This window comes from Budorcas taxicolor, chromosome 12 (assembly GCF_023091745.1).
Source record: "Budorcas taxicolor isolate Tak-1 chromosome 12, Takin1.1, whole genome shotgun sequence".
Taxonomy (NCBI): domain Eukaryota; kingdom Metazoa; phylum Chordata; class Mammalia; order Artiodactyla; family Bovidae; genus Budorcas; species Budorcas taxicolor.
Window position 1 is genome coordinate 80,054,137 of NC_068921.1, and position 22,586 is coordinate 80,076,722.

A 22,586-nucleotide genomic window follows, 5' to 3' on the forward strand; every position below is an offset into this window, starting at 1 on the left:
CCAAACATGAACCCCCCTCCCACCTTCCTCTGCATAAGCCGTCTTTCAGGATTTGAAGCAGCTCAACTGGAATTCCATCACCTCCACTAACTTTGTTTGTAGTGATGCTTTCTAAGGCCCACTTGACTTCACTTTCCAAGATGTCCGGCTCTAGATTAGTGATCACATCATCATGATTATCTGGGTCGTGAAGATCTTTTTTGTACAGTTCTTCTGTGTATTCTTGCCACCTCTTCTAAATATATTTTGCTTCTGTTAGGTCCATACCATTTCTGTCCTTTATCAAAACCATCTTTGCATGAAATATTCCCTTGGTATCTCTAATTTTCTTAAAGAGATCTCTAGTCTTTCCCATTCTGTTGTTTTCCTCTAGTTCTTTGCATTGATCACTGAAGAAGGCTTTCTTATCTCTTCTTGCTATTCTTTGGAACTCTGCATTCCGATGCTTGTATCTTTCCTTTTCTCCTTTGCTTTTCGCCTCTCTTCTTTTCACAGCTATTTATACCTACCCATTTTTCTTACTTACTACAACCAAACACATTTGCTTCACATACTGTCTGAGAGATTACATGTGTCCCCTTGACTTTTCTGCCTGAAGCCTCTTTACTTGATAAGGTAGGATTAACCTTATCATTTATCCCTTTTCCTCTGAAATGGTAACATTAGGGCTCCTTTATTAAAAAAAAAATGATAGTTCAATCTTTGAATGCAAAACTCTTTATGATAATGCCAATTTAATTCATTGGAAATATATTTCTCTCTCTTTTTTTAATCCTATTTAACCTGTATAACATGACATTGTATATTCTAAACTAGCGGAATAGTAAGCAACTGGGCAAACAATGAATGGACTTAATTTCTTCCACTGATTCATTTACTCTTTATCTGGACTTCCAAGTTTGTCATTAAGGAAACAACTCAGAATCATTTAGTTATTATTGCAATGAAAATATGGTATCTTGTTATATTCCGCATTCAATAAATATTTGTAGCTTCACTTTCTCACTTTCTCTTTGGGCTTCCCTGGTGGCTCAGATGGTAAAGCATCTGCCTGCAATGCAGGATACCCAGGTTCAATCCCTGAGTCAGGAAGATCCCCTGGAGAAGGAAGTGACAACCCACTCCAGTACTCTTGCCTGGAAATTCCATGTATGGAGGAGCCTGGTAGGCAACAGTCCATGGGGTCGCAAAGGGTCGGACATGACTGAATGACTTCACTCTTTTGAGTGGTGTTTGTCATTGTTCCTTTTGGATTCAGTCACATCATGAACTTATAATGAAACTTCTCCTTGGAGTGGTTGTGAGAGAGCTTATCTGTCTATCTATTTCCCTACCTATCTATCTGTCTCTCTATCATCTTAATTTAGGGCAAAGGAAAATGGGTTGACATTAAAAAAAAATGACTATAAATAGTGGTAATGTGAATATGAGTCATAAACTTTATAAATTTAATGTGTTGCTTCTTGCCCTAAAGCCCTCAAATAATGAGAATATTATTCAAAGATGACTATAAAAGAGAACATAGATAAGAGTCCATTATTTCCCAAATGGATGTTTTTTCTTAAAGACATTTGGTTCAGAAACTGATCTTTATCAACTCAACCCATGTGAGTGCATATAAATTTCCTAGGACACAGAAATAAGAGGAAAAAGAAGATAGCGCTAACACCAGCATGAGGATGAGGCTAATTCAGCTCATTTTTTGAGTTCAGATTAGCTATTTCAGTTATTGGCCAGTGTGGTTTAGGTGATTAGCACACTCGGAAAGAAAATATGATCACTCTTTTTTATTATGTTCTTTGTGTTGAGCTTCCTTAGACGATTGGCTGCCTTAATGCCTTAGCAACTAAAAAGTATTTGATAAGAGGATTCAAAAGACAAAAAAGAAATGAGCAGACTAGTTTATCCCAGAAATTCTAACCAGAAATGAAATGCATACAGCATGACTTAGCTGATGAGAGCAAAGGGTTAAAAAGGCTTTTATTAAACTACTGGAAGGTAATGCTTTGCTGACTGAATAATGAACATTTCAATAAAGAAACAGTGGTGGTGGTGGTCTAGTCGCTAAGTCATGTCTGACTCTTGTGACCCAATGAACTGTACTCTGCCACACTCTTCTGCCCATGAAATTTACCAGACAGCAAGATTGGAGTGGGTTGCTTCTTCAGGGGATCTTCCAGACCCAGGGATCCAACCTGTGTCTTCTGCATTGCAGGTGGAAAGGCTAACAAATTCAAATGTTTATGTAATAGATAGGCCACTGCAAATTGCAAGAATTTTTAAAATAAAGAACTCAAATTATATTTTAGTAATAAAAGTTACATTCTTTACCAAATGTTTCATTAACAGAACATCATGTTGAGTTTTTCTATTCCCAAATACAAGTTTCAAATGTCAGACTTGAAATTTTTAACTTCTCTTTCACCATATTACTTGCATGAAATTGCTTTTTAAAATTTCAGTGCAAAAGCATTGATTTTTGTGTTTAGGTGGGCTTTCCCCCCCCCCCCCCCCCCCCTTGATAGCTTTTCCTTTGTTAGACTTTAAGTCTACAATTTGCAAAATCAATAAAAACACAGCTTTCCCCAAGAAAGAAAAGTCCTCCGGAGGTTTACCTGAGAGTGTCTCGGGCAAGATTCCTGTGACCTTGAACTATTTGTAAAGTACCAGTGGTGACTTTTCAGAGCGTCACATCAAAATTGGTTTTCTGTCTCCAAGGAAGGTTAGGCGTGTAATGTCAGGAACAGCTGGGATAAAGGCAACAATTATATGTCAGCTCTGCTTTCTTTTCAAAGAGAGCATTTTCCCAGGCTGACACATTGCTGGGGAGAAAAAGGACACACACAAAAGTTTGTTTTCATTTTCAATTATTTTTGGAGATATGGAGCTTGTGGCAAGCCAATAATAGTAAACAAAAATGACAAGAATTGACACTGGTGACCGTAACATGTGGACGCCACTGTGGTTACTACCCACTGGGGTTGGCCCCTTTCAATTTTATGAGTTTAGAGAAGAAGAAGGAAAGGAATCCAGAAAGCCATACCCATTTAATAAGGTTTTGCTGGCTCTAAAAATACACACTCAACCATGCCTTTGAAACTCCCACCATTTAAGGAGTATTGAAATAATTGCTGAGCGTGAAATCACTGCAAAACAGTTTAAGATTGACTTCACCAAGCATCCCAGCCCTTTCTGAAGTCTGAGGCTGTCCATGGTTCACACATTTATAGGGACTTATTTGTGTTGTTTGAGAGCTAGTCGTAAAAAGATCGTTGTAAAAGAAAACTGTTGAAACTCACCTACGACTAATTACTGTTTAATCTACACTTTATAAAATGTAAAAAAAAAAAAAAAGAAAAAAGAAAACTGTTTCATTTATTGAAGACAGTTGTGTGGGCTTGCTGGCAGAAGGAACTGCTATGTTATGTTATGAAATAATCAAAGGAAAAACCCTCTAATGCGCTTTTCATAACATTTAAAGGAGGTATTCTAATATCATAGAAACCTTGGGGGAAGGTTGCAGACAAAAAGCTACATAATTAAATTTCAGTTAAAGGCCTGCCAGAAAGGGATTAAATCAATGGTCCTGTTATTCTTGGTAGATGTTACAATGTGGGCTGAACCAACAGAGTAAACACCAGCCATGAGAAGTTGTCCTGGTTGAGGTTTCTGCTTTATCAGGATTTTCAACTATTTATTTTCAAAGCTGACCATAGATTTTTAAATGCAAGGGGTAAAAATGCTCTTGTTTTACTGATTAAAAATTCAATGACATTTTGTTGAATGCCTTTTATTTTAACATTTGTCATCTTCTATGTTGGAAAAATAAGCTGCAGGAAGAGAAGGAGAAAATATTTAAAGTCTAACCATCCTTGGTTTGTGATTCATCTTAGGCTGGCATTTACAGTAGGCCAAATCTAGGTTTATTTGTTTGTTTGAACTGAACATTTTCCATCTTGGCACGTCTCCCAGGGTATTAATTTGACCTTTCCAAATAATTAGGAAGGAATAGGTGAGCATTAAACCCAGCAAGGTGCCAGGAGGAGACCTGCATAAGTATGGGCTGATAAAAATCGTTAGCAAAGTCATAGGTTGGCAGACTGTTAGGGCAGATGGTGAAAGATCTTTATTTTCCTTCCAGACTTTCAAAAACAAACACAAGTAAACAAACACTATGAACCTGGAGGATGTTCTGCTAAGTGAAATAAGCCAGCCACAGAAGGACAAATACTCTGTGATTCCACTCATATTGAAGTTAGGAGATAAATAGGTCCCTGGGCCAGGCAGCTGATGTTTGTCAACTGGAGCAAAACTGAAGTTTTTGTCTTCAGCCAGAGAAGAACAATGACTTTTTCCCTTCCTCTACTGATATGGAGGGAATAACTAACAGGGGGAATTTGTTGCAACAAAAATGGAAATCAGTGAACAACCTATGACACATACCAGCCTTCTGGTAGCTCAGACCATAAAGAATCTCCCTTGTTTCTCCTGGTTTCATAAATAATCCAATGCAGGAGACTTGGGTTCAGTCCCTGAGTTGGGAAGAACCCCTGAAGAAGGAAAATGGCAACCCACTCCTGTATTCTTGCCTGGAGAATCCCATGGACAGAGGAGCCTCGCGGGCTTCAGCCCATGGGGTTGCAAAGAGTTGGACACGACTGAGCAACTAACACTACAAGAGATAAAAAAAATCTCAGTTGTTCTTTAGTGGTTACTATTGACAAACATTTGTAGCTGGACTTATGTTTCACAGAGCTAATTACTCTCTGACTCTATATAGATTAAAATCTGCACCTGCTGTGCTTCCCCTTCCTACACTCTCTTGCAACATTCTGCATTTCAGAAAGAAGGCCGTGGTCCAATAACTTTAGGGACATTAGACCCACTTGCTGAGTTGCCTGATGTCAGTTGTGGCCATTTTGCAACTTTGCAAAAGAAAAAAAAAGTTACAAGACCCTCAAGAGGATATAAAATCTCTACCTATTCCTGAGAAGAGGGGCACAGTTCTTGAGGCACTAGCCTGCTGTGTTTCCCTTTTGCCTGGCAAAAAGGATTAAGTTGCTCTTTTCTGTTTTCCGCAAACTCTGTTGCTATACTTCTGTTTGGCATCAATGGACAGGGAGCCAAGATTTTCCCAACAATTGTTGTTGCTCAATTGCCAAGTCATGCCTGACTCTTTGCCACCCCATGGACTACAGCACGCCAAGCTTCCCTGTCCTTCACTATCTCTCCGAGTTTGCTCAAATTCGTGTCTGTTGAGTCCGTGATGTACTGGCAACAATATGAAGTATCTAAAATGGTCTGCCTCTTAGGACCAGACCGAAGAATAGTAGTAACAAGAGACAGAAAAGAGGGTTCTGGGGTTGGTTGCTCAGTGAGTAGAGAGTGTCACTTATGCAAGATGAATGCATTCTAGGGATCTGCGGTACAGCACTGTGGCTGTAATTAACAGGATTGTTACAATTTGTTAACAAGGTGACACTCATGTTAAGTGTTCTTGCCATAATGTTAAAAAAAAAAAAAAAAAAAAAAGTGGGAAAAGAAAAGAAAAGAAAAGTGGGAAAAGAAAAGAACCGAGCCCTCCCTGGCAGTTCTGAATGGGAGAAACAGTGCCATTGTGTGGATGGCCATCAGCAATTGGGCATAAAGCCTCTAAGTAGCTTCAGTACTTTGAGTGGGTAGAAGGGGAAGGATTCAAAGGGTGCAATCATGGCAAAAGTGCTTGTATTTATTCAGATAGAGCATTCAAAGAGAAAACTAGTGAGGAAGTTTTTCTCTGCTTGCCTAAAGCCACGGAGCTTGAAAAATCCTGCCATTTCAGCTGCAGACAGGAATTCATGGAAATTTTGAGCCAGACATTTTTCCTGAGGGCATTTACAAACCATCCCCAGCAGCGGTCACATTTAAATATACTGGAGGAAAGGGAAGTAAATGTCCCTACACATTGCAAATGCTGTTGATGAAGTCTGCGTGCATTCAGAATTTCACTTGGGAGTGATTTAGCCATCAAGACTGTGGACCCTTGAAGTCACATATTAGCTCTGAGCTGAGAAAAGTCTGGATGTTAAGGAAAGAAAGGGATACCGAAGCAGACTGAAGTGGCCCAGGACCAGAACATGAAAGTGGAGGAAGCTTAGCACAGGCCCAAATCCCTCATCACACGTGGCTAAAGATGGTACCAATATTCTGGTGGGTAGTGTTGGTATTTAATGCCATACACAAAAGATAGCTATATATGTGTACACGTGCACTGTTAAAGTCACGTGTGTGTGTGTGTGTGTGTGTGTGTGTGTGGGTGTGTGTGTGTGTAGGGTTTCTCTAGTGACTCCTGGGGAGTGGTAAAGAATCCTCCTGCAATGCAGGAGACATGGGTTCAATCCCTGGATCAGGAACAGCATTTAGAGAAGGAAACGGCAACCCACTCCATCATTGCTGCCTGGATAATCCCATGGACAGAGGGGCCTGGCAGGCTATAGTCCATGGGGTCATGAAAGAGTTGGGCATGACTTAGTGACTAAAACAACAACAGCAAAAAATATATGTATATATAATGTGTATGTATACACACATAATACTAAGATACATACATACATACTATTTCACATGTTTTATATTCTTACATATATACACATAAACTTATTATTAGTTACTGGGCTTCCTTGATGACTAATCAGTATAGAATCTGCCTGCAGATGCAGGAGACCTGGGTTCGATCCCTGGGTGGGGAAGATCCTGTGGAGAAGGAAATGGCAACCCACTCCAGTTATTCTTGCCTGGGAAGTCCCATGAACAGAGGGGCTTGTATATAGACATATAAACATATTCTTAGTTACAGGCTTTACTTTTTTCATGAATTATTTTATTTCTTTTAAAATAAAATCTTCAGATTAAATAAAGTTTCAGATATTTATGGACCATCTCCTGAATCTTATCTGTAATCACAGTCTATAGGCCAAAAATATATTAACACAGGGAAAACTAGTTCATTAGAGGTGTTACCCACAGCCATGCCCTTTAACTGGAACCTGGGTTTCCAACTGTCTGTGGATACTGTTCTCTGTTGTTTCACTGACATTCAGAGCCCACCCAAGGCCTTGGCTCAAAGCTCTGTGACTGAACAAATGATTATCCTCAAGGGACAGTTCCCTTTCAGTTCAGTTCAGTCATTCAGTCATGTCCGACTCGTTGCAACCCCATGCATGGAGTGCAGCACGCCATGCCTTCCTGTCCATCACCAACTCCTGGAGTTTACTCAAACTCATGTCCACTGAGTTGGTGATGCCATCCAACCATCTCATCCTCTGTCATCCCCTTCTGCCGGGGTCCAGCCCCGGTGGATCCAGGGTAATTTGAAGGTGGGGACGGAATCAGCATCCTGGAAAAAACTTATTTAATTACAGATATAGAGGGAGATTAGAAACAGATAGTGTAGTAGAAAAAGAGGCTGAATTCAGCTAGGAAAACGGGGAGCAAGAAAGAAATGACACGGGGGAATCAGTCTTTCCAGAAACTGATCCGATTTCATTATTTTTCAGGTTTGTTTATATACCTTTTTGTTATACATAGGGATGAATGCAGAGTCACGTGGGGGTCAGCAGACCTGACCCTTGTCACAATCAGGTGCTTCATATAAAATTATACAAAGGTCTTATGAGTTTCATCATCTTCTAGCCATGAGGTCTGCTGACATTTTATGGTCCTTTCTGATACCGGTCAGTTAACCAGAAAACTTATTTTTCCAGGGGTGATTTTTTCTTAAATCAGGCGCCACCCTCCAAATAAAGTTGCATTCCTATAGGGTGAGGGTGTAGTGAGTTGCAATCAAGAAAGGAATTTACTTAACCTAAGGTTTAACATGATTTATCTTAAAGGTTAATACTTATTTCTCCTATATGCTAGTTATATTCATTATAAGGGCAGGAATATGGAGATTTAGCAGCAAATATTGGCTCAACAAATGTAAACCCTTCACCAATGTTCCCCTTAAGATCTATTTTGTCTTAAGATAGTGATAAAGTTACATTTTTACATAGCATAGTGATTTATAGTGATTTATAACAAAGTACAGTGATCTATAACAAAAGAGAAGATTCATTAACTCAAAAGTCTAGTATTGCTAACATCAAAAAACTACTATATTTCCTTTTCTATATTCCAAATACATTGATTAATATATTCCCAGGTGCCTAAGGATATGGAGGCCTGATGGCAATCATTGACTCATCAATGAAAAAAGCCCTATGCTCATACTCCAAACTCTCTGTGCTGTTTATGGCTGAGAGGCTGTCACACAAGCTAGTCTGTCAGCAGAAAGGTTTGACCTGAGACATCCTTGTCACACCCAGGGCAGGGAATTAGCAGTAATTATTGGCAGGACAAATGAAAAAACCCTTCACCAATATAATTCTTAATCAACCCACTATACTATACTAATGATCTTCTAACTTCTCAAAAGAGTCTGTATTTAGAAAGTTTTAAAACATCCCGGGCCTCTCACAGTTGTAAACAATCACATGTGGCTGGACGAGCCTGACCAGGCAGGCCAGAGAACCTTCAGAGTTCATAAGTTGAAACACTCTTGTCATGCCCAGGAATTTTTATTAACTGGAGCTGCAAGTTAACTCCTTCTCTGAGAGAAACGGTTATGGGGGAGAGCTCCCCGTAAAGTACTCCGGTTTTGGGGGTAGATGCTCGGGGACAGGGGGTTTCCTGAGGCTTGATCACGCCTTTGCGTATGCCAAGCTTCCTTCCTCATGACCTTTGTCATGGGCGGAGTTCCTCACGCTGGCTCCCAACACCCTTCTCCTCCCATCTTCAATCTTTCCCAGCATCAGGGTCGTTTCAAATGAGTCTGTTCTTTAGATCAGGTGGCCAAAGTCTTGGAGCTTCAGCATCAGTCCTTCCAATAAATATTCAGGACTGATCTCCTTTAGGATGAACTGCTTGGATCTCCTTGCAGTCCAAGGGACTCTCAAGAGTCTTCTCCAACACTACAGTTCAAAAGCATCAATTCTTCTGTGCTCAGGTTTCTTTATAGTCCAAATCTCACACCCATACATGACTACTGGAAAAACCGTAGCTTTGACTAGACGGACCTTTGTTGGCAAAGTAATGTCTCTCTGCTTTTTAATATGCTGTCTAGGTTGGTCATAACTTTTCTTCCAAGGCACAAGCGTCTTTTTATTTTATGGCTGCAGTCTCCATCTGCAGTGATTTTGGAGCCCCCAAAATAAAGTTCGTCACTGTTTCCACTGTTTCCCCATCTATTTGCCATGAAGTGATGAGGTTATTGATATTTCTCCCAGAAATCATGATTCCAGCTTGTGCTTCATCCAGCCCAGCGTTTCTCATGATGTACTCTGCATAGAAGTTAAATAAGCAGGGTGACAATATACAGCCTTGACCTACTCCTTTCCCTATTTAAAACCAGTCTGTTGTTCCATGTGAAGTTCTAACTGTTGCATTTACTTCATCTAAATTAAGTAAAGCCTCAAAAAATATGGGGGATGTTAGAAAATGACATTAGCTCCAGAGTCCTTTTTTTTTTTCTTTTCAGAGTAGAAAACAAAAGGTGTGAGTATGCATGCTCCAAAAAGAAAAAAAAGAAAAGAAGAAGAATATGGGTTCAGGTGAGTTATTAAGGCCACTGACCAAATACCCTAAGAAGTGGAATTTGAAATATGACAAGGAAGAGGCTTAAAATACATTAATTTACATATTGTGAAACAGTACAATTTCAGACATATTTTTCACATGAATGTGGCCACACGAACAAAGACCTGCATTTGTATCTCAATCCTGCTCAGGTTTACAAACAATTAATGCGAGCATGCAAGTTTCACATTTTTATGGAATTAGATAATTATCTAAATAACCAGCTAAACTGTTTTCTGTACTTGCTGTGTGCCAACGACTATCTTGACTGTTTTACATGCATTATCTCTTTTGTCTTCACAAGGACTACTGAAGATGAAGCTGAAGAGGCTACATAAATTGTCACAAAGCTACCAAAGGTAGTGTCAGGACTAAGCATAGTGTCAGGAGAAAGGCAGTGTCAGGACTAAGGCTCTCTGACTCCAGGTCTGGGCTGTTAAAGGCTCTATTATTTGCTCTTCTTTTGTACAGTACTGTCACAAGATTTAAAGAAGGGACACTAAATAAGTTTTGCAAATATTGGGTATGATGCTTCTGAGATCTCCATGATAATGAATAATATTAAAACCATCCCTACAGCGTTTCTTATTCAGTTGGGGTGAAAATAAAGGTATCTTGGGGCTTCCCTGATGGCTCAGATGGCAAAGAATCTGCCTGTAATGAAGGAAATGAGAGTTTGATTCTGGGATCAGGAAGATCCTGTGAGGAAGGGAATGGCAGCCCACTCCAATATTCTTGCCTAGTCTCAAAAACGAATTATCTCAGATTGTTTCCAAGGCAAATCATTCAATATCACAGTGATCCAAGTCTATGACCCAATAATGCTGAAGATGCTAAAGTGTAAGGTTCTATGAAGACCTACAAGACTTTCTAGAACTGATACTAAAAAAAAGATGTCCTTTTCATTATAGGGGATAGGAATACAGAACTAAGAAGTCAAGAGATACTTGAAGTAACAGGAAAATTTGGCCTTGTGTACAAAATAAAGCAGGGCAAAGGCTAACAGACTTTTGCCAAGAGAACCCACTGGTCATAGCAAATTCCCTCTTTCAACAACACAAGAGAAGACTGTACACATGGACATCACCAGATGGTCAACACTGAAATCAGGTTGATCATATTCTCTGCAGCCAAAGATGGAGAAGCTCTATACAGCCAGCAAAAACAAGACAGGGAGCTGACTGTGGCTCAGATCATGAATTCCTCATTGTCAAATTCAGACTGAAATTGAAGAAAGTAGGTAAAACCACAAGACCATTCAGATATGACCCAAACCAATCCCTAATGATTACACAGTGGGAGTGACAAACAGATTCAAGGGATTAGGTGTGATAGACAGGGTGCCTGAAGAACTATGGACAGAGGTTTGTGACATTGTACAGGAGGCAGTGATCAAGACCATCCCCAAGAAAAAGAAATGCAAAAAGGCAAAATGGCTGTCTGAGGAAGCCTTACAAATAGCTGAGAAAAGAAAAGACACAAAAGGCACAGGAGAAGAGGAAAGATATAGGAGTTGAACGCAGAGTTCCAACAAATAGCAAGAAGAGATAAGAAAGCCTTCCTCATTGATCAATGCAAAGAAATAGAGGAAAACAATAGAATGGGAAAGACTAGCAATCTCTTCAAGAAAATTAGATTACCAAGGGAACATTTCATGCAAAGATGGGCTCAATAAAGGACAGAAATGGTAGAGACCTAACAGAACCAGAAAATATTAAGAAGAGGTGGCAAGAATAAACAGAAAGAAAGAAAGTAGAGTCGCTCAGTCGTGACCATCTCTTTGTGACCCCATGGACTGTAGCCTACCAGCCTCCTCCATCCATGGGATTTTCCAGGCAAGAATACTGGAGTGGGTTGCCATTTCCTTCTCCAGGGGATCTTCCCAACCCAGGGATTGAACTTGAGTCTCCTGCATTTCGGGCAGACGCTTTACTGTCTGAGCCACCAGGGAAGCCCCAGGGAAGAATAAACAGAAGAACTATACAAAAAAGATCTTCATGGCCCAGATAACCAGGGTGGTGTGATCACTCACCTAGAACCAGGCATCTTGGAGTGCGAAGTCAAGTGGGCCTTAGGAAGCATCACTACGAACAAAGCTAGTGGAGGTGATGGAATTCCAGTGGAGCTATTTCAAATCCTGAAAGATGATGCTGTGAAAGTGCTGCACTCAATATGACAGCAAGTTTGGAAAAGTCAGCAGTGGCCACAGGACTGGAAAGGGCAATTTTCATTCCAATCCCAAAGAAAGGCAATGCCTAAGAAGGCTGAGCACTGAAGAATTGATGCTTTTGAACTGTGGTGTTGGAGAAGACTTTTGCGGGTCCCTTGGACTGCAAGGAGATTCAACCAGTCCATTCTGAAGGAGATTAACCCTGGGATTACTTTGGAAGGAATGATGCTAAAGCTGAAGCTCCAGTATTTTGGACACCTCATGCGAAGAGTTGACTCATTGGAAAAGACTCTGATGCTGGGAGAGATGGGGGCAGGAGGAGAAGGGGACAACCCAGGATGAGATGGCTGGATGGCATCACTGACTCGATGGATGTGATTCTGAGTGAACTCCGGGAGTTGGTGATGGACAGGGAGGCCTGGCGTGCTGTCATGGGGTCGCAAAGAATCGGACACGACTGAGAGACTGAATTGAACTGAACTGAAGAATGTTCAAACTACCACACAATTGCACTCATCTCACACACTAGCAAAGTAATGCTCAAAATTCTCCAAGCCACACTTCAACAGTATGTGAACTGTGAACATCCAGATGCTTAAGCTGGATTTAGATAAAACAGAGGAACCAGAGATCAAATGGCCAATATCCATTCACTTCAGTTCAGTTCAGTCCGACTGTTTGCGACCCCGTGAATCACGGCATGCCAGGCCTCCCTGTCCATCACCAACTCCCAGAGTTCACTCAGAATCACATCCATCGAGTCAGTGATGCCATCCAGCCATCTCATCCTCTGTCGTCCCCTTCTTCTCCTGCCCCCAATCTCTCCCAGCATCAGAGTCTTTTCCAATGAGTCAACTCTTCGCATGAGGTGGCCAAAGTACTGGAGCTTCAGCTTTAGCATCATTCCTTCCAAAGAAATCCCAGGGCTCATCTCCTTCAGAATGGACTGGTTGGATCTCCTTGCAGTTCAAGGGACTCTCAAGAGTCTTCTCCAACACTACAGTTCAAACGCATCAATTCTGCGGCACTCAGCCTTCTTCACAGTCCAACTCTCACATCCATACATGACCACAGGTAAACCGTAGCCTTGACTAGACGGACCATAGTCGGCAAAGTAATGTCTCTGCTTTTGAATATACTGTCTAGGTTGGTCATAACTTTTCTTCCAAGAAGTAAGCGTCTTTTAATTTTATGGCTGCAGTCACCATCTGCAGTGATTTTGGAGCCCCCCAAAATAAAGTCTGACACTGTTTCCACTGTTTCCCCATCTATTTAACATGAAGTGATGGGACCAGATGCCCCGATCTTCGTTTTCTGAATGTTGAGCTTTAAGCCAACTTTTTCACTCTCCACTTTCACATTCATCAAGAGGCTTTTTAGTTCCTCTTCACTTTCTGCCATAAGAGTGGTGTCATCTGCATATCTGAGGTTATTGATATTTCTCCCAGCAATCTTGATTCCAGCTTGTGCTTCTTCCAGTCCAGCATTTCTCATGATGTTCTCTGCATAGAAGTTAAATAAGCAGGGTGACAATATGCAGCCTTGACATACTCCTTTTCCTATTTGGAACCAGTCTGTTTTTCCATGTCCAATTCTAACTATTGCTTCCTAACCTGCATACAGGTTTCTCAAGAGGCAGGTTAGGTGGTCTGGTATCTCATCTCTTTCAGAATTCTCCACAGTTTATTGTGATCCACACAGTCAAAGGCTTTGGCATGGTCAATAAAGCAGAAGTAGATGTTTTTCTGGAACTCTCTTGCTTTTTCGATGATCCAGCGGATGTTGGCAATTTGATCTCTGGTTCCTCTGCCTTTTCTAAAACCAGCTTGAACATCTGGAAGTTCATGGTTCATGTATTGCTGAAGCCTGGCTTGGAGAATTTTGAGCATTACTGTACTAGCATGTGAGATGAGTGCAATTGTGCGGTAGTTTGAGCATTCTTTGGCATCTCCATTCTATGGGATTGGAATGAAAATTGACCTTTTCCACTCCTGTGGCCACTGCTGAGTTTTCCAAATGTGCTGGCATATTGAGTACAGCACTTTCACAGCATCATCTTTCAGGATTTGAAATAGCTCCACTGGAATTCCATCACCTCCACTAGCTTTGTTCATAGTGATGCTTTCTAAGGCCCACTTGACTTCACATTCCAGGATGTCTGGCTCTAGGTGAGTGATCACACCATCGTGATTATCTGGGTCATGAAGATCGTTTTTGTACAGTTCTTCTGTGTATCCTTGACACCTCTTCTTAATATCTTCTCCTTCTGTTAGGTCCATACCATTTCTGTCCTTTATCGAGCCCATCTTTGCATGAAATGTTCCCTTGGTATCTCTAATTTTCTTAAAGAGATCTCTAGTCTTTCTCATTCTGTTGTTTTTCTCGATTTCTTTGCATTGATTGATGAGGAAGGCTTTCTTATCTCTTCTTGTTATTCTTTGGAATTCTGCATTCAGATGCTTATATCTTTCCTTTTCTCCTTTGCTTTTTGCTTCTCTCCTTTTCACAGCTATTTGTAAGGCCTCCTCAGACAGCCATTTTGCTTTTTTGCATTTTTTTTCCATGGGGGTGGTCTTGATCTCTGTATCCTGTACAATGTCATGAACCTCCGTCCATAGTTCATCAGGTACTCTATCTATCAGATCTAGTCCCTTAAATCTATTTCTCACTTCCACTGTAAAATCATAAGGGATTTGATTTAGGTCATACCTGAATTGTCTAGTGGTTTTCCCTACTTTATTCAATTTAAATCTCAATTTGGCAATAGGAGTTCATGATCTGAGCCACAGTCAGCTGCTGGTCTTGTTTCTGTTGACTGTATAGAGCTTCTCCATCTTTGGCTGCGAAGAATATAATCAATCTGATTTTGGTGTTGACCATCTGGTGATGTCCATGTGTAGAGTCTTCTCCTGTGTTGTTGGAAGAGGGTGTTTGCTCTGACCAGTGCATTTTCTTGGCAAAATACTATTAGTTTTTGCCCTGCTTCATTCCATATTCCAAGGCCAAATTTGCCTGTTACTCCAGGTGTTTCTTTACTTCCTACTTTTGCATTCCAGTCCACTATAATGAAAAGGACATCTTTTTTGGGTGTTATTTCTAAAAGGTCTTGCAGGTCTTCATAGAACTGTTCAACTTCATCTTCTTCAGCATTACTGGTTGGGGCATGGACTTGGATTACTGTGATATTGAATGGTTTGCCTTTGAAATGAACAGAGATCATTCTGTCGTTTTTGAGTCTGCATCCAAGTACTGAATTTCAGACTCTTTTGTTGACCATGATGGCTACTCCATTTCTCCTAAGGGATTCCTGCCCACAGTAGTAGATATAATGGTCATCTGAATTAAATTCACCCATTCCAGTCCATTTTAGTTTGCTGATTCCTAGAATGTTGACATTCACTCTTGCCATCTCCTGTTTGACCACTTCCAATTTGCCTTGATTCATGGACCTGACATTCCAGGTTCCTATGCAAAATTGCTCTATACAGCTTTGGACCTTGCTTCTATCATCAGTCAGGTCGACAAATGTGTGTTGTTTTGCTTTGGTTCCATCCCTTCATTCTTTCTGGAGTTATTTCTCTGCTGATATCCTGTAGCATATTGGTCACCTACTGACCTGGGGAGTTGGTGATGGACAGGGAAGCCTGGCTCGCTGTAGTCCATGTGGTCACAAAGGGTCGGACATGACTGAGCAACTGAACTGAACTCAACTGATGTATATATAAGGAAACATGATTCTATACAAACTTTTGTCCATCCATCCACTTTTGAAAAATTATGTTAGCTAACTTTCTGTTCCTCTGGCTGTCTTATAGTTTTGCTTTATTGCTCTTTCTCCAATTAGAAAAATCCATAGATTACTGTAAATATTTTCAGTTATCATTGTCATCTTCCCTGTGTTATGACTGAGTGTTGCAGACATCTGTTAGCATTTTTTTTGTTTCCATTTCTTTTAGTTTTTCTTGTAGCTTATTTGTATAGGGTCTGTATTGATTATGTTTCATTGCACATCTCTCAAATTTAAGAGGTAATTTCCACCCCCTTCACCCCTAGAGGGTTACTTGCAAGTGATTTGTTTTGGGAGTTGTCTGGGCTTGTTTGAAGCTAATTGGAGTTTTGAGTGCTATTGTTTGTTTGTTTTCTTAGATATACGTTTTGTCTGAATTTGATAGTGCTTTTCTTCTTCCTAATTAAATAAGGTAAACAACTCATTGTGGAAAACCACAATTTTGAAACTCTCTTCTTATCTATTGTCATTCAGACAGTACCGGTTCTGTAAAATTGACTTTTTCCCCCACAAATCTTCATTTACTTCTGCTTCCTTTGTCTCAGAACCAGTCACCTCAGTGGAAACCTAGTGTTTTGCAAAGTGTGTGCATCTCAACTTGGGAGAGTTGTGCTTGCTCTTTGCTCAGGAGCCATCAGAAGGGAGTCTTCTCCACTGGTGTATCAGCTCAACTTTTTCCTGTATGCTCACTTCATCCAGGTCTTTCCTGGCAGCCACTCCATCTGTTTTGTTGTCTGGCTTCCCAGCTGCCTCCTTGTTTCATTGAAAATGCATTTTTCTATTTTCTTTGCTGGTTTTTCAATGACCTCTAAAATGAGAAGCAGAAAACTGGATATTAACCTTCATGTTCAAACCGAAAACAGTTCCTTCTAATTCCTTAATTAAATTTGCCAAGTAACTTATCACATTTTTGTGTTTTAGAACAAGATTTAGCAACATACCTTAAACTTAATTGCATGGAGTATTTTGTGCAAGCAGTCTATCTGGATGAATGAGTCTATGTGAATATCATTTTAATATCCTCATATGTTTATTCCATATGTTATCACAAAGTAACATGATGATATGAATGTTGCTGCAAACTTCAAGGGTGACATTTTGGTAGTGCTGTATAATAATAGGCCAGGTATTTTGATACAGTCAATAAAATACTCAGACATGAAACGTACTCAAGATATTCTTCAACATATAATAAGCCAGAAGAAATATCACAAGTTTTAAAATGAGCCACCTTTCTTACTCTCTTTCAAAAGTGAAAAGTTTGAATTGATTGAAAGAATCGAAAGAAGTTACTACTATTCATCATTTTCAAATTTCTTGTCAACTCCCCCTTCACCAGCATAGTTCACAATACTTTGCTGTATCTTTGATGTGGCTGGTTTCCTTCGCACAGAGCAGTTAGTATGCATTTTCAGCACATGTTATTGTAAATGCCTTGTGTATTGTGTGAATCATTTCATGTGCAGGCATCATTTCTGTAATTGAACAAATGAATGGATGGATGATTTTGGAAAGTGGCAAACAGAGAAAAGCTTTTGAAACTTTTCTAAGCAAAACTTGTGCTTAGAAACTAAAGATGATAATACATAGAATGAGGCTCGTGGTAGGCATGAAATTGAATTGAGATCAAGATAGAAAGGCATGAGTCTGATCATTGCGATGCTCAGAAAACTAAATCAAGACACAGATCTTCAAGGGAATGTAGTAGGGAATTTTGTATCTCAGCTATGCAGAACTCAATGGAGAAGGGAATGGCCGCCCACTCTAGTATTCTTGCTGAGATAATCCCGTGGACAGAGTCCATGGGGTCACAAAAAGAGTGGGACAGGACTAAGCTTGCACGCAGCAGGCAGAACTCAAGAAGACCCAACAGGAATTCTTCAGGGATCATGAAACAGACAGAGGGGGGTCAGACAAACAGAGCTTTCCACTAGAGATGCCCCTAGAGCTAAATCTTCTGCCAGCTCTGCTTTGTCTTAGCATTGCTGTTTCCCCTCAGTCAGCTGAGGATATCTCTTCATCCTCTGTGATTCTGAGGGCTTGAGACCTTATACCCTTCTTCTCAAACTCAAAATCACAGGGCCAAATAATCTTTCTCACTTTTAATTGCATATCAAATATTAACTTTAGCCACTGTGCTTTAAATAGTCACTTACGTCAAGCATATCATATTAAACCCCTTCTATTCCTAATCTCAGGAGAAGGCAATGGCAACCCACTCCAGTACTCTTGCTTGGCAAATCCCATGGACGGAGGAGCCTGGTAGGCTGCAGTCCATGGGGTCGCTAGGAGTCGGACATGACTGAGCAACTTCACTTTCCCTTTTCACTTTCATGCATTGGAGAAGGAAATGGCAACCCACTCCAGTGTTCTTGCCTGGAGACTCCCAGGGACAGGGGAGCCTGGTGGGCTGCCGCCATGGGGTCGCACAGAGTCGGACACGACTGAAGCGACTGAGCAGCAGCATTCCTAATCTCAACGAATTTCAATTGAAGAAAACATATAGTCCCAAATGCTATTTATACACTGCTTTAAAACATCAAACAGATCATTTTTAGGCACAGAATCCACCTGCCTGACCTCCTGTTTCCAACCTTATCTGTAAACCTGTGTTCTTCTTGTGCCTGCGTGTGTAAGTCACTTTCCCAAGTGATTCCAGCCACTGTGAGAATCGGTGTGTCTGTCTTTAATCATGAAGTGGTTAGCCTGAAGCAATTCTTAGTTTTCCCCTTTGTTTCTCTCTTTTGCTCAAACAATCCCCTTGTCACCCACCCCTGAGTGCCCTCTCTGCTCAAACCTAAGCTGGCTTCCCTCTCGTGATGATGGGTGAGTGCGAACGGCCTCCTCTCATCCTGCGCTCTGACTCATTGCTCCCAGAGGGCCCACACTGAAGGTCCCGTACCCACCCCCGAGGACCAGTCAGCTGCCGCTGTGTCTTTTGAAGTGGATAGCAGATTTTATTGCTTTAATTAAACTTGTTGTACATTTTGTTTTTCTACTCCACTGACACCATGGCCTCTGGCCTTGACACTTCTTCCATGCATAGTACTGCGCCTGGTATCACTTTTGCTGCCCGCCGGACCACCACCACTGGAAAGAGAACTCCAATGGCACAGGTCTAATCACTGTTGGACATTAATGCTGCGGCCTCCTGAAAATCGACTATTTCCAAAGGATGTAAAATGAATTCTCTCTTGGTTTGTCCCAGAGGCTCCTGAAGCTTTTCTTAATTAAGCCTAAATGGTTGCCAGAAAGTGGCTGTGTCTTAGACCAGTTCTTTTCTTATATTGATTTCCTGACTTCCTGGGTGACCCTCCCTGTCTTTAATACAGGCCAAACCTTCTTCCTGGATGGCCAGCAAAAGCTCAGCCCTTGTTACACAGAACAGTCAACTACTCCACCCTGTCCATGCAGAAGCAGTTTAAGGGCTCTCGATATTCCTGTCTGAGTGGTAGAAACATAGTAACTGGAATCCTGAGCTCTTGAATTCTTTTCCACATGTTCAAACTGCTACAGGTTTAAAGGGAGATATGTAGAAAAGGACCCTTCCAATAAATTCACAGTCTCTTTAAACACCAGAGGGCTTGTTCCCAAACTTCTCCAATGGACTTCTGACCTTAGCACATGGGGCTGAAGCAAGTAGAGGAAGGAAGGACTTTATGTGCCCCTAATTGGACCCCTTTTTCAAATTATTCATCCTATTTTAGCCATTAATATATTTGTTCAGAGAAAGAGTGAGAGAGATGAAGCTAGGATATTCATCGCATTTGACATGAGTTGTCTTAGTCACTAAGTGACAACTGAGTCTTTGCAACACCATGGACTATAACCCACCAGGCTCCTCTGTCCATGGGATTTCCCAGGCAAGAATACTGGAGTGGGCTGCCACTTCCTACTCCAAGGGATCTTCCCAACCCAAGGAGCGAGCTTGCATCTCCTGAAAGTCTCCTGCATTGGCAGGCAGATCCTTTACCACTGAGCCCCCAGGACAGCCCATTTGACATGCGTGTCTCACTTTAATGCTCAGGACCGGAATAGGTGTGTGGGTTTGGTAGCGAGTGACTCATGTGCTTCTCTTCCATATGTGGATGGGAATTTGGGGACATGGAACCCTCTCAACATTAAATATAGCTTTAACTTTGATCCCCAGGAGAATGTTTTCCTGCCTCCCAAGAGCAATGTTACCTTTTGTTCTGCAAAGCCAATATACTCAGAAAACTCACTCACAGACTTCTTTTTCTTTTTTCTATCTAATTCCATTTTCACTGGAGTCTAGTTGGTTTACAACGCCGTGTTAGTTTCTGCTGTGCAGCAAAGAGAATCAGTTATGCATAAATCTACTCTTTTTTATATTCTGTTCCCACATAGGTCATTACAGAGTATTGGAGGGAGTTCCCTGTACTATACAATAGGTTCTTATTGCAATTGTTTGTCATGGTGGTTAGAATGTGCTACTAACGATAAGCTATGTCAGCTGTCTGCTCCCGGTTGTCTCATCAGCTAAAACTGACATAGCGTTTTTTGCCCAGAAACCCTGTCCGGCTAGATAGAGTTGATAGTGTCCCACTAAACCCAGCATTTCAATGGAAGATGTGATTAGAGTTGTATGGTGGAGTCAATAATGTTTTAACAAAGTCTAAGGGGCATATGGAATTTCCATGACAAAAGCGTTCAGAACACAGATGCTCAAGCCTGTCTGTTTGAAAGCCACAGACAAGGCTAAGGTAAGAAAAACAAATGATACAGGAAAGGATCTTTACACAGGACTCTGGGTGAAGGTACCCTGGGTGCAGAAGACCAAGCATTGAATCCAGTCAATTGTTTATGTTCTGAGTTCTTTTATTAAGATTGATTTATTTATTTGTGGCTGCTCTGGGTCTTCATTGCCACACATAGGCTTTTGGGAACTACTCTGCAGTTTGTGGTGGGATTCAGCCTTCAGTGTTGGGCACACGGGATTAGTTACTTTGTGGCATGTGGAATCTTACCAGACCCATGTGCCCTGCATTGGCAGGTGATTCTTAACCAATTCTTAACTTTCCGGCCAGGGAAGTCTGATTTGAGGTCTTCTGAAAGTCCTTTCTGGGCTTCTATCTTCTTATGTATAGCATGCGGGTAATAATTCTTAGCCCACGGAATTGCTGTAATGGCCAACCAAAATAATATACCTATTACACAGAGGCAACTCTATGATTGGATGAAGATGATGATGTGAGAGCTTACACTGTGTGCTCATACTTTGTCTGCACTCGGTAAATGTTTGTAGCACAATCACTACAAAGTACAAAAGATATATCCTCATAATATTTAAAGGTCTTCACTTTACAATCATGAAGTCACCATATGCAGGAAGGAGGGTCAGAGGCACAGGTTAACTGTTTATTGTGTTTATATGTGTGTGTGAGAGACAGAACTTTATTGCCATATTCTCCAAATCCTTTGGAGTGAAAAATTATAATATGTAAGAAAAAAATGGACCGCACAAGTTATTGAAAGGCAATCTTCTTGGTTGTCCCATAAGATATCATACTTTCCAAATCCTCAATAGCACAGAAGTTTCAGAAACCTGCTAACCAAATTACATTAACACATAAGGCACTGATTTAATACTATCTGCTGCTCAGGGATTCCTAAGTCTCTTTTTGCAAATGAAAAAGAGCCCCTAAAAAGATTATCCCTTCTATTTCTCCAGGAACACACTCACTGATGCTAATAAAAGTCAATCTTCTTTCCTCAGAATATTTCTACAAAAGAAGAGTCTACTTGTCCTAGAAAGAATCTAAACCAGCTTTTCTGTGACTTGGTTCCTTAGACCACTAGTCACTGAGAATTTAATAAATATACACACTAAAATCAAACTGTGGCAATATGGGAAATGTTAGGTTTTAAAATTAAATGGGACATCTCAGACTCTCAAAAACGTTAGTTTGCATTGGGATAGAGGCAGTGTCATTTCATAAAATCTATTTGAATGGGAGGAGATTTCAGCCACAGTAGGCTTACCATCTTATTTTTCACCAAGTATTTTAAGTAAACATGGATCACAACAAACTGTGGCAAATTCTTAAAAAGATGGAAATACCAGACCACCTTACCTCCCTCCTGGGAAACCTGTATGCAGGTCAAGAAGTAGCAGTTAGAACTGCACTTGGAAAAACAGACTGGTTCCAAATTGGGAAAGGAGTACATCAAGGCTGCATATTATCATCCTGCTTATTTAACATATAAGCATATTACATCATGTGAAATGCCAGGCTGGATGAAGCACAAGCTGGAATCAAGATTGCTGGGGAGAAATATCAATAACCTCAGATATGCAGATGACACCACCCTTATGGAAGAAAGCAAAGAACTGAAGAGTCTCCTGATGAAAGTGAAAGAAGAGAGTGAAAAAGCTGGCTTAAAACTCAACATTCAAAAAATGAAGATCATGGCATCTGGTCCCATCACTTCATGGAAAATAGATGGGGAAACACTGAAAACAGAGAGAGACTTTATTTTCTTGTGCTCCAAAATCACTAAAGCTGGTGACTGCAGCCATGAAATCAAAAGACACTTGCTCCTTGGAAGAAAAGCTTGATCTCCTTGCAGTCCAAGGGACTCTCAAGAGTCTTCTCCAAACACCACAGTTCCAAAGTGTCAATTCTTCAACACTCAGTTTTCTTTATAGTTGAACTCTCACATCCATACATGACCACTGGAAAAGCCATAGCTTTGACTAGATGGACATTTGTTGACAAAGTAATATCTCTGTTTTCAATATGCTGTGTAGATTAAACAGAGACATTACTTTGCCAATAAAGGTCCATCTAGTCAAAGCTATGGTTTTTCCGTAGTCCCTGCATTCCATCCAGTCATGTATGGATGTAAGAGTTGGACCACAAGAAAACAACAACAACAACAACAACAACAAAAACAAAACCCTGAGCATTGAAGAATTGATGCTTTTGAACTATGGTTTTGGAGAAGACTCTT